The sequence below is a fragment of the Opisthocomus hoazin genome, chromosome 12 (genome assembly GCF_030867145.1).
Source record: "Opisthocomus hoazin isolate bOpiHoa1 chromosome 12, bOpiHoa1.hap1, whole genome shotgun sequence".
Lineage (NCBI taxonomy): Eukaryota > Metazoa > Chordata > Aves > Opisthocomiformes > Opisthocomidae > Opisthocomus > Opisthocomus hoazin.
Genome location: NC_134425.1, coordinates 14,169,058 through 14,179,175, shown reverse-complemented (window position 1 = coordinate 14,179,175; position 10,118 = coordinate 14,169,058). Strand labels below are relative to the sequence as shown.

Here is a 10,118-nt window from a genome sequence, read left to right as displayed (position 1 = left end):
TGTATGACCACTTGTCTTTCGCTACTTTCCTGTGTAAAGCCTCATAAAATACTCCTCCCACTTGTGCTTTTTGTTGGGCTCATCCAACTTGCGAGATTTGGGATTGTCTTCCCTCTTATTTATGTCTGTCTCAAATGAGAGCTTCTGAAAGGCTGTTGTTCCATGAAGTCAGAAATCAGAGGGAATGGTAACGTTGCCTGGCCAAAGAACTCATCTGTCATTTTCACTCATCCTACTTTTTGAGGTTTGAGAAGTCTGTAGATGATAGCTTCCGCTCCCTGAGAAGGTGCTCACTACGTTCTAAGTGCGAGAACCTTGCAGAGTAAGTCAAACAACATACATCTCTCCTGCTCTTTCCCTCTCTTCCCTGTACTGTTTTTGCCTGGTTTTAGAGAAGCAGTGTATTCCTGCCCACTGACAGAAGAGGTACAGAAAGGAATAAAATCAATCAAAGAAGCTGGAGAAGTAGCTGGGACAGTGGAGGCTCTACAGCTGAGGTGACATGAAAACTTTGAAGAGAAAAGACCTTTCTCTGGATGCAAAAGGAGGAGAGAGGAACCGCACTGAAAACATGGGGAGGAATAGGAAGGAATACTGGAGGGAACTACAAAAGTGCTGATGGTGTTGGGAAACAGTATGAATTCTGAGCAAGGTTGGAGCAAAGTCCCCCTAAGATCACGTCTGGGGTCTTCTGAATCCCCTCTAACCAGTATGCATTGCTTAGGAGCTGGAGCCTGTCACTGAGTCAATAAAATTTGGGGGTCTCTTGTCTTTAGGATGTACTCAGCCTGCATTATCTCTTTGTGGTCCATTTTGGGAAGGCTTAGCCATCCCAGCCCAAATAATCATGCCTATGAGGCCCTGGGGAAAAGAGTTTCAATGAGTCTTGTTAACAGCATCCTCCCCTGACAGCACCATTGCCTGCCCATAGTAGCCCGCTCTTTCAAATTCTGAGAAGTCTTTGGGTGACATTCTCTTCCTGTAGAGTTGAGCTGGACGGTCATCTGGACTGTCCAGCTGACTAGGAAAAGAGAAATAAAATCAATTGACTGGACATTCACCAGTGGTGGGCCACAGCTCTGCCCTCAGTTTAGCAAGATCTTAGTACTTAATCTCAGTTTCCTAGGAGGTGGTTCTTAATCTCTGTCCACTTGAAAAGTTTCTGGAGGGAAATTCCTGTTCCCTCCCCAGAAATGGGAGGAGAAATACTTCAATTTTTTCAAAGATCAGAGTCAAACCCCTCATGCTCATGCTTCATTTTCACCCCATTTGTTGTCATTAAATGAGCATCATGCGCTTACGCCAGAGGAACAGGAAATCCCAGTTGGATGTCTAAAGCTCCTCTGCTGTCAGTTGCTGTTTCACCTATCTCTAGTCAATATTCTTATCTTTGTCTCAGGAAAAAGAACCATGGGGTTTTCCTGAGCTCTCATTCTTCTGTAACTCTTTGTGCGATGCTCTGAAATCTCCTGTCCACCAGGGATTCCAGGTGCTTGATTTGGCCCCTGCCTCTGAAATGCCATCGCTTCCTGGGGGGTTTGTATCATGGAGCCCTAGGTCATGGAAATCATAAGGTGAAACGCAATATTTTAAAAAAAAGGTACAGCTCATTCTTTTATGAGACTGCTAATAATGTTCAGCCTTGACAGGGTTAAAAGGCAACATCCATTTCCCCATTATCTTGTTTAAAAAGTGCCTTTTTTAAAGTCCATATGGCGACTTCCTTTCGACCTGCTTTCCCATCCTCGTCTCTTTGTCAGGGCTGTCACTTATAAAGAATCACTTGACTTACAATAACAAGTTCAAAAGAAGACAGAATATAATCAGTTGATCCACGAAGAATTGAAATAAAGAACACCCCCACTGCTCCAGTTATCATTCCCATAGAGATAGTGATATTATTGATGTGATTGCTATGCTAATTTCTATAGAAAAAACTTGTATTTTGGAATTTGTTCAAAGAGAATTTCAGACACATCAAATTGGAAAATGCAGAGTGAATTCCTAAACTTTTTCATATAGGCATGGGAATCTTTTTTTTCCCTTTCTTTTTTTTTTTTTTTTTTAAAAAAAAACCCACATTGAATCCCTCTGAACAACTATTTATAAGCTTCACTTAAAAAATCAGTTGGAAAAATCTCACTAATTTTTCAGTTATTATAGGAAGTTAATTTACTGCAGTTCCAAGAAAAAAAAAAAAAGTCCTATTGTACCTTTAGGGTTATTAATATCAACCCTACAACTCGCAGAAGTGGGAAGGGACCACAGACTCCAGAAACAGAGGCTAGGTATTCAAAAAGATGGGTACATTTAAGTCCAGTGTTTAGGAAGAGGTAATTAATCTATACTCCTTCCTCTGCAATTCCATAGTCCCTCTGGGAATTGCCACAAACATAAACTTTTTTTTTTTCCCTTGGACTCCTATTTTAACTAGAAGGTTTCAGCTTGTGATGTTATGCTTTTTATGTAGTAAACTGATTTAAAATGTATGCCAGTCATCTTCAGGGAACTCATTTCAGTCAAGATGAAACTAGTCTTACCTGAATCAATGTTTTAAGTGTCCCTGTGGCTCGGCATTTTGAATAATCAATCTGTCTCCATCGCTTCTTAATCATGTGCATCACAGTCTTTTTTATTTGTCAACCCTTTCGGATCCTGGCTTTTTGTTATTAACATGCCCCTGATGTCACATGCAAGCCTTTTCTTTAAAACAAGCTGCTCATTGGTGTATTTTGATACTTTTTATTATTACTAAATCTTTTTTCCCATAATTACACCACAATCATTATATAATCCCATAACAAAGAGTCTATTGAGGCACCATGCTTTTGTCAACTATGGGACACAGAATCCATAATTGCATTATTCAGCTTCCCCCCCCCCCCGCCACCTCCCCCCCTTCTGCTTTGTAGAAACACAACCTATTTCACCAGTCACATTCGCACCTTGTTTGCTTGGTTATATATTATTTACTAAATCGTTGCCCTGCGGATAAACCTTGTAAAGTTGCTTTAAAAAAGTTATTTGTTTGATAATTAAGTCCTGAAAACCCATCGTTCAATGATTATTCCGAACCCATAAGGCAGAGAACCTCCATGACGTTTTTCTCTAAGTTTAATTACCGTATGCTAATTTCCTTGCCTACTACGTGATTAATTAAAATCATATTTTCATAATCATTTGGCACTAGTATTGTTTTAGAATTATCATGATCCCCTAAATAGTGTATGTAAATAAAGTCGGCTCTAATGGAAAGAATCAAAACGCAACGCCGAGGACCTTTCTGTGTTTGTATGCATGCGATTGGCAACATAACTGGCTTATTTACATTAAATACGCCACAAGGTTACAGTGCAGATCAACGTCACTTTATCGCTGATTACTTCTCTTAAACGCCGGAGCGGTGACTGATGCTCCGGTCCCCCCGTCCGCCGAGGCTGCCCCGGGAGTTTTTGCCCCCCTCTCCGGGAGCAGCGGACTTTGCGTAGTTTCGGGAGCAGGTAAGCAGGGCGCTGCGCGGCGCCCGGCGCTGCCCCCGGGGGCTCGGCGGGGCGCGGGCGCGGGGGGCTGCGCGGGCGCGGGGGCTGCGCGGGGGGCTGCGGGGCGGCGGCGCGGGGCGCGGGGGCTGCGGGGCGGCGCGGGCTCCTCGGGGTGTTTACACGGGCTCAAGGTCACGACCAAGCCGCGCCGTGCTAAACGGTTTCTTAGTTGCCAGACAGGGAGAAAAAAAAAAATGGACGATCACAGCCCATTCTTTGTAGATTATTATATCAAGGGTTCAGCTTTTGGCTCATCAAAGCTAAATGCCGCAAGACCTATCTAGTTGCTGTGAATTATGCCAAGACGACAATGGAGTGCTTTTTTAATGGTACAATGCATTTCACCTACCAGATAGGGGGAGTCCACGCTGAGAGCTGGGGATGTCTTGTGATGTTGGGTGATCAGTATCAATGAAGGGGGTTATTCTGAAAAGAGACAGATTAAAATAAAGCGCTCTTTGCTCGGGATGTGCTGGAAGCAGTTGGGAGGGCTACCCGGAGCGGGCGGCCGCGGCAGCCCCGCGCCGCACTTTTCCCCCTCCGCACAAGAAAATGATCAAGTCAATCATGTGGACACGCTTCATTATTCATTGAACACAATCTTTTACAACGCTCCGTTTACGTGCGGGAGTTTCTTCTACGCTTTGCTTTAAATTTTAAGGTAAGAAAGACAAAGGTAAAAAGGGGGTTTTTGAGGATCCGGGAGGCTCCCGTGAGCCATCAAAGAGGCTCCAAAGTCAGTCCGGAGTATGGCTTTTTTTGTTTATTTCTTTTTAATCATCGCAACGGGGCCTGCGTTTTCCACCGTGATTAAAAAAATACAGTATAATTAAATATCCATAGCAGTGACGTTTGCAAGCAGGGCTGTCAGGGGAACAGCAGAAAATAATGAAAGGAGCGGAGAAGCCATTGAATGGCGCTATAGAACTTAGCCTGAAGAAAACCCTACGTTTTTCCTCTTTCTCTCTCGTTTCTTTTAAAACCGTTACTTTACAAAAAAGGAGCGGGCGGGCGGGCGAGGGGAGGCGAGGGGAGGCGAGCGCCGGCGGCGGCGGGGACGCTGCCCGGGGCCGCCCCAGCCCGCGCCGACCCTGCCCTTAACTTGCCCAGAAACTTTTTGTTTTAGAGGGCTGCTGCGGAGCAAACTTTGCTGAAGTGACTTTAGACGCGGGCCCCCCCCTCTCCCTCCCTCCCCCCTTAGGATCTCGGCTAATCGTGGCGTAATTTGTAAACTTCCCCCCCCCCCCCCCCTTTTTTTTAATCAAAGTTAGCTGATGCATACCATGTGTCAAACTTGTGAGATTCAAGTGCCTAAGAGACCTGCCATTTTGTGCTCTAATCGACCTCTTATGAATAGGAGCCGTGCATAATGCTGCGAGGAGCGTTGTGACATTCAAGTAGGCACTAAATGTCAGGCCAGGTCTCAGCCCTTTCGGGGGGAGCGGAGCGCGCCCGGCGGGGAGCGGGGAGGCACCTGCCAGCCGCCGCCGGGGCTTTTGTCAGCGCCCGGAGAAAGTAACAGGTTAAGGAGGAAACTTAAATGGCAATCCCCGGGGGGGGAGGGGGGAGCATCCCCTTCCCGGCGGCGCGCTGTGCGCGGGCGCGGAGGGCTGCGGGGGCACCGCTGGCGGCGCGGGGCAGCGGTGGCGGGGGGGGGGGGATCCGCACCGGGTCGGCGGCGGGATTAACGCGGGTGGGGGGGGGAGAAGAGGTTCTTTGATGCTGCGTAGGAAAGGATCCAGATTTTAATGCGCCCATCTGTTGCAGTTTTGCAAATAATTAATATATATGTGTGTGTGAGGGGGAGCGGGGCCGCCTGTGAACTTTAACGCAAAATAAAAGGTCGCGAAGATTTATGCTTTTTTCCCGCCCCCCCCTCCCGGACGGTCCGCGGCTCGCACGGGCTCCATCCGAAAAGTTACTCGCCGGCGTGCCCGCCGCGGCGCGGGGCCGGGTCGCCGCCCGCCGGCGCGGAGCCCGCCGCGGGCCGTGGGTGCCGGCGCCGGGGGGGAGCGCTCCGGCCGCCGCCCGCCCGCGCGCAGGCATTGTTTCGGGGTGCGTGCGGCGGACAGGGCCGTGTCTGGTGCGGTGCCGGGCGGCGGCGGGATGCGTCGGGCCCCTGCCTTCCCCCGGCAGCCGGCAGCCGCCCGGGGAGCGGCGGCGCGGAGGGGCCCGACGCGGAGCGGTGCGGAGCGCGGGCCCGGCGGGGCGGGTGCGGCTGCGGGGCCGCCCGCGGCTGGAGCGCTCTGCGGGGCCGTGCGTCCCCCCCCGCCCGTGCAGTTTAAAATAAATCCAACAGGGGCCGTGTTTGCTGAGCTGATTTGGCCAGTTGATAGAGGGATAGCGGCGGCGAGCCTCCCCGCTTATGTGGAAAAAGACTATTTTAAGTGTCATAATTAAGTTTAGAAGCCTTGTTTGGGCTCATTCACTGCTCGAAATAAAAAGGACTGGCTGCTTTTAGACCCTTTCTGAAGGGCTTGGCTAAGCGCCTCTGCACGTTTGCTTGGAGAAGAATGTTTTCTTTTCTAGTTTAATATTAGAAGCTATATTTTTACTTGTTTAAACCGGATTTGATTATTCCTGTGGCGATTTTTTTCCTCCTCCCCCCCCCCCCCCCCCCCCCCCCCGGCCATCACTCAAATCTTTGTTCATTGTTCATTGACTGTGGAAGGCTGCTTAAATGTACGGAGAGAGGGGGGAGGCCCCCTCACTGGTTTGATGTTGAAATAGTAAACCTGAATGAGGAGGGTGGCTGGAAAAGTGGACATTGCAGCTTTAATTAACTTCAAGATGCTTCGGCGAGGACCAGAGCGTAGTAGTGACGTTGCCTCATAAATCTGTCCAGTACAGTGCGTTGCATTGAACTATTAGGGTATCACCATCATATTGAATATTCACTACCTATCCGGGAGCAGATTTGCATAATTGGATCTTTTTTAAATGAAACTTGTTTGCAAAAAACCAAACAAAACCAAAAAAACAAAAGCCCAAGTGAAAACCGCGGCGATCTGCATGATTATAAAGGGTTCAAACATATCCGAAAAGTAAGTGACCTGCATAAGTACATCAATAGGTTAAGTGCAAATAAGATGAGAAGTGCTTCTGAAAGCTGTACATTCCCTATGTGGTCTCTTGGGTTATTTCTCAATAGCGGGAATTTTTGTAGCCTCAGGGATTTTAGGTTTTCTGTCTGCTTTCATAACTTTTTCCCTCATAGTTCTTATACAAGGTGAGGCTTTTCTACCGTGCCTGTGTACCTGTAGTGGTATTTTTAAAGAAAAGAGATTAACAGTTTGTAATTCATGCTGTTTGAGTTGTATAATTACAGCTACTGTGGAAGGGAAATGTGTATTGCTGTTATGTTGCTGATCGTTTAATAGATCATCACTAAATACTTCAGACTATGCAAAGATTGTGTGTGTGTTTGTGTATGCTTAAAAATTGACTTTGTTATCTAAGCTGTTACTGCTTAAATCATAGAGACAACTAGTTTTTTAATGTGTGTGTCCGCCCCATTTGACGGAGGATGAAGATGGCTGAAGTAATTAAAAATGCCCAAAATTTTTAGAGGGAATTTGTGGATTATATGTAAAACCCATCCCCTCCTAACCGAGTGGCTGGCTTACAGTATCGCAGTTTTGGATCGGGCAGGTTGAGAAGTATTTTGTAAAATCAGATGCTGGTGTCTCAGACACTGCGAGGACAAAGTTGTGGAGCGAAGGCAGCTAAAAGCGTCGCCTCCCGGGGAAGGGGAGCAGCGATCGGTGGGGCGAGCCGAGCAGAAGTGCAAAGTCTGCGTGCAGCCCAAGCCTTGCCCTGGCTCTCCCTCCTCGCCGAAGGCTGCTTTAGTTATGATGTCATTCTGATAGTGGAGAGCAAATGTCTCCTGATTCTACTATTAAACGCCTGGCTGATTTGCCTGATAATGATAGCATTGACGTCCTGTTCCTTGACAAATGCAAGCCCTAGGAGCCCTGCGAATTAACTTTTTTCCCATAGACGAGAGCTAGCTAGCTTTACGACTCACGAATGTAACAGCACTTCTTTGACAGATTACTTTGAACCTCCTCGATTCTGCAACAAAACCCCTTCCCTAAATACCACGTCTGCTAGGCTGCTAGTAGACCCCTGTGCACTTTGGGCCTGATTTGCAGAGCTGCTGAGCACTCATCACTTACACTGACTTCACAACTGGAGTTGTGGGTGCTCAGCAGCTTTGAAAATCAGGCCTTGTGTTCAGTCAACGGCTGATGCATTTGTTGGCTTGTTTGGGTTTTTTTTGTTATTATTATTATTATTATTTTTAAGTTAGCTAAAGAGGGCTCTATGATTTCTAGTCATTATAAAAATATTTGTAAATAGCTTGAGATGTTTGTTCTACTCTGTTCTGTGTTTCCCTTTCTGCTATCCTTTTTTAAATTTTACTTTTAATTCATCTTCTAGTGGATGTGCGGTTAATATTTTGAAGAAAGGAATCATAAATTAGTTGTTTAAAGTTTTCAGAATGTTGTAGAAAGGAATTGTCTCTAGTTTGGTAACAAGTGCTGAGAGAATCGATTGCTGTTTCAGAATGTGCACTAGAAAAGAGTCTTGGTACAGTTGCTAAACCCTGCAGTTGGGTGCACTTTCTCATATCTGCTTTGTCTTCAGATTTTGCTTGTGACTTTGAATTTCTGTCGCTGCAGGTAAATGAGATTTAATATGATTTTTTTTTTTTTTAAAGTGCCAGTGGCTTAAACTTTGTTTTCATTTGCTGTTCAGATGATGACAATTAACAACTGCAGATGTAAGAAAGGTTAGTCTCTCTATTACATTTGCAGGGAATGTGTCTATTTGCATGCTGAAGCTGTGTTTTGCAAAGGAGTTCCTGAAGATACAAGTTGCTATGGTGGAAATACTGTCTTAGAACACTTTTAGTAAATTGACTATGAGATTATCAATTGTAAAGAAGAAGAAGGAATTGTTCTACGGGCTTTTCGACTTCTGAACATATTTGAGCTCTAACAGCAAGTTGTCTGGCACTGTCTTCACTGTTGACTTTTATATAATGAAGAGGCTGATTGTCATATTTTTGTCCATGCTAGAGGCCAATAACCCAACCCATTCATTATCAGAGAGAGTACCCTGGAAGTTGCAACATCAGTACCACTGTTTTGCTTGCAGCAATGAAGACAGTGCTGAGATCAGAAATTGTGATCTTCAGTACAGAAAGCTGACACATTAGGTTGTTTACCCACCATGGGAGCCTTAGGTGACCAAAGAGAATTGCATTAGAACAGATGCAGAAAATGCGCTAGTCCTTTAAAATGGGCTGTGCTTATTCCCTGGGAAGCACGAGTTTCATCAAGTGTAGGAAAATCAGTAGAAGTCATTTTTCCAAATGTTGATTTTTGTTTAAAGTTGGCTTTGAATTGCACAGGTGTTTTTAGAGTGCCTTGACTAACAAAAAAAAGGCATTTAAAAAAGTGTATGGATTTGTAGGAACTTTATAAAAATAGAAAAGAAAGCTATAAATAGTTTTATTTTTCTGGTTTGAATGAAGACAATTAAAGCTTTTTAGTATCTTCTGATTTAGTGTGTTTTAATAGGATTTGTAAGTAAATTTAAATTCTAAACTCTGAATTTCTCTCAGATACCTGAATAGATGTATATCGGCTCTTCAAAGTGCTAAAAGCAGTGCGATCTTGAAAAGTCATTTTTCTGTCCTCTCATTCACACCTTGCATTTTTTGCCTTGTTCTTTATACCCCATTTTTTTGAGGCATTTTGTGTGTCTGTTTCAGAGGTGCAAGCAATTTGGATTTGGGGAAGGAGAACACAGATGAAAAAACAGAATACTTTTTTTTTTATATATAGAAACATGAATACACTGATTTCTGGCAACTGTAGATGGAAATCCAAATTTCTCTAGCGAAGACACTTTGGGCACAGATGTTCACAGAAGAAGAAAAAAGGATGAGCTGCTGAAAGAAAATATGTAAACGTAAAATGATTCTGAGATGCTTAATTGGATGATCTTAGGGTTATTGTGCGGACGTGCGGTTTTAGCTTCCAGTTGTGTGGCCAAATATGAAGTATGAACTTTTTATGACCAAGTCACTGATCAGAATCTGACCTTGGATAGAAACAAGTGAAAATTGTAACGATCTGATGGATGTTTGTTGCTTAAGGTAAAATAACTGAGTAGCGTCTGTCTGAATCTGAGTGGATCACAATAACTGCCGTGACATTTTCACTCCTATTGGCAGGTTAAGCAAGGAAACCAAGCACTGAGTGAGAAATTTAAAGCATCTTTTCAGTAGCAGAGATCCAGATCAGGAACGAGTCATGGGAATAGGGTAGCAAGGGGGAAATTGGGTTGCCTCTGCCCAACTGCACCGATACTGTGACTAAAAACGCTCCCAGAGGGAAGATTCTGCCAGATTTCTGAATTTGGCACCTTTCCCTTATATTTAAAATTGCTCTAATTTTCAGGTGCATCTTACTAGATAACCAGATGCGTCAAAAAAGCAGAAGAATTATAGAGGAGTAATTATAATTAGCCTAGTTGTCTGTGTTTTTCAAAAATTGTAGGATGGGA

At 44.9% G+C, this 10,118-nt stretch overlaps 1 protein-coding gene across 8 annotated transcripts in view; it reads left to right on the top strand.

Annotated features, from left to right (window-relative positions):
• Positions 1–3,392: 3,392 nt before the first annotated feature.
• The window catches only part of ZNF536 (zinc finger protein 536), a 356,142-nt gene continuing 349,416 nt past the window's right edge, over positions 3,393–10,118 (top strand). For 6 of the 8 annotated variants that reach the window (XM_075433822.1, XM_075433821.1, XM_075433819.1 and 3 more), the window contains exon 1: positions 4,018–4,200. The gene's annotated coding sequence lies outside the window, so the exon portion shown is untranslated. Of the gene's footprint in view, positions 3,501–4,017; positions 4,201–10,118 lie in introns of those variants that run through there. The other 2 variants (XM_075433817.1, XM_075433816.1) reach the window with 1 other exon arrangement.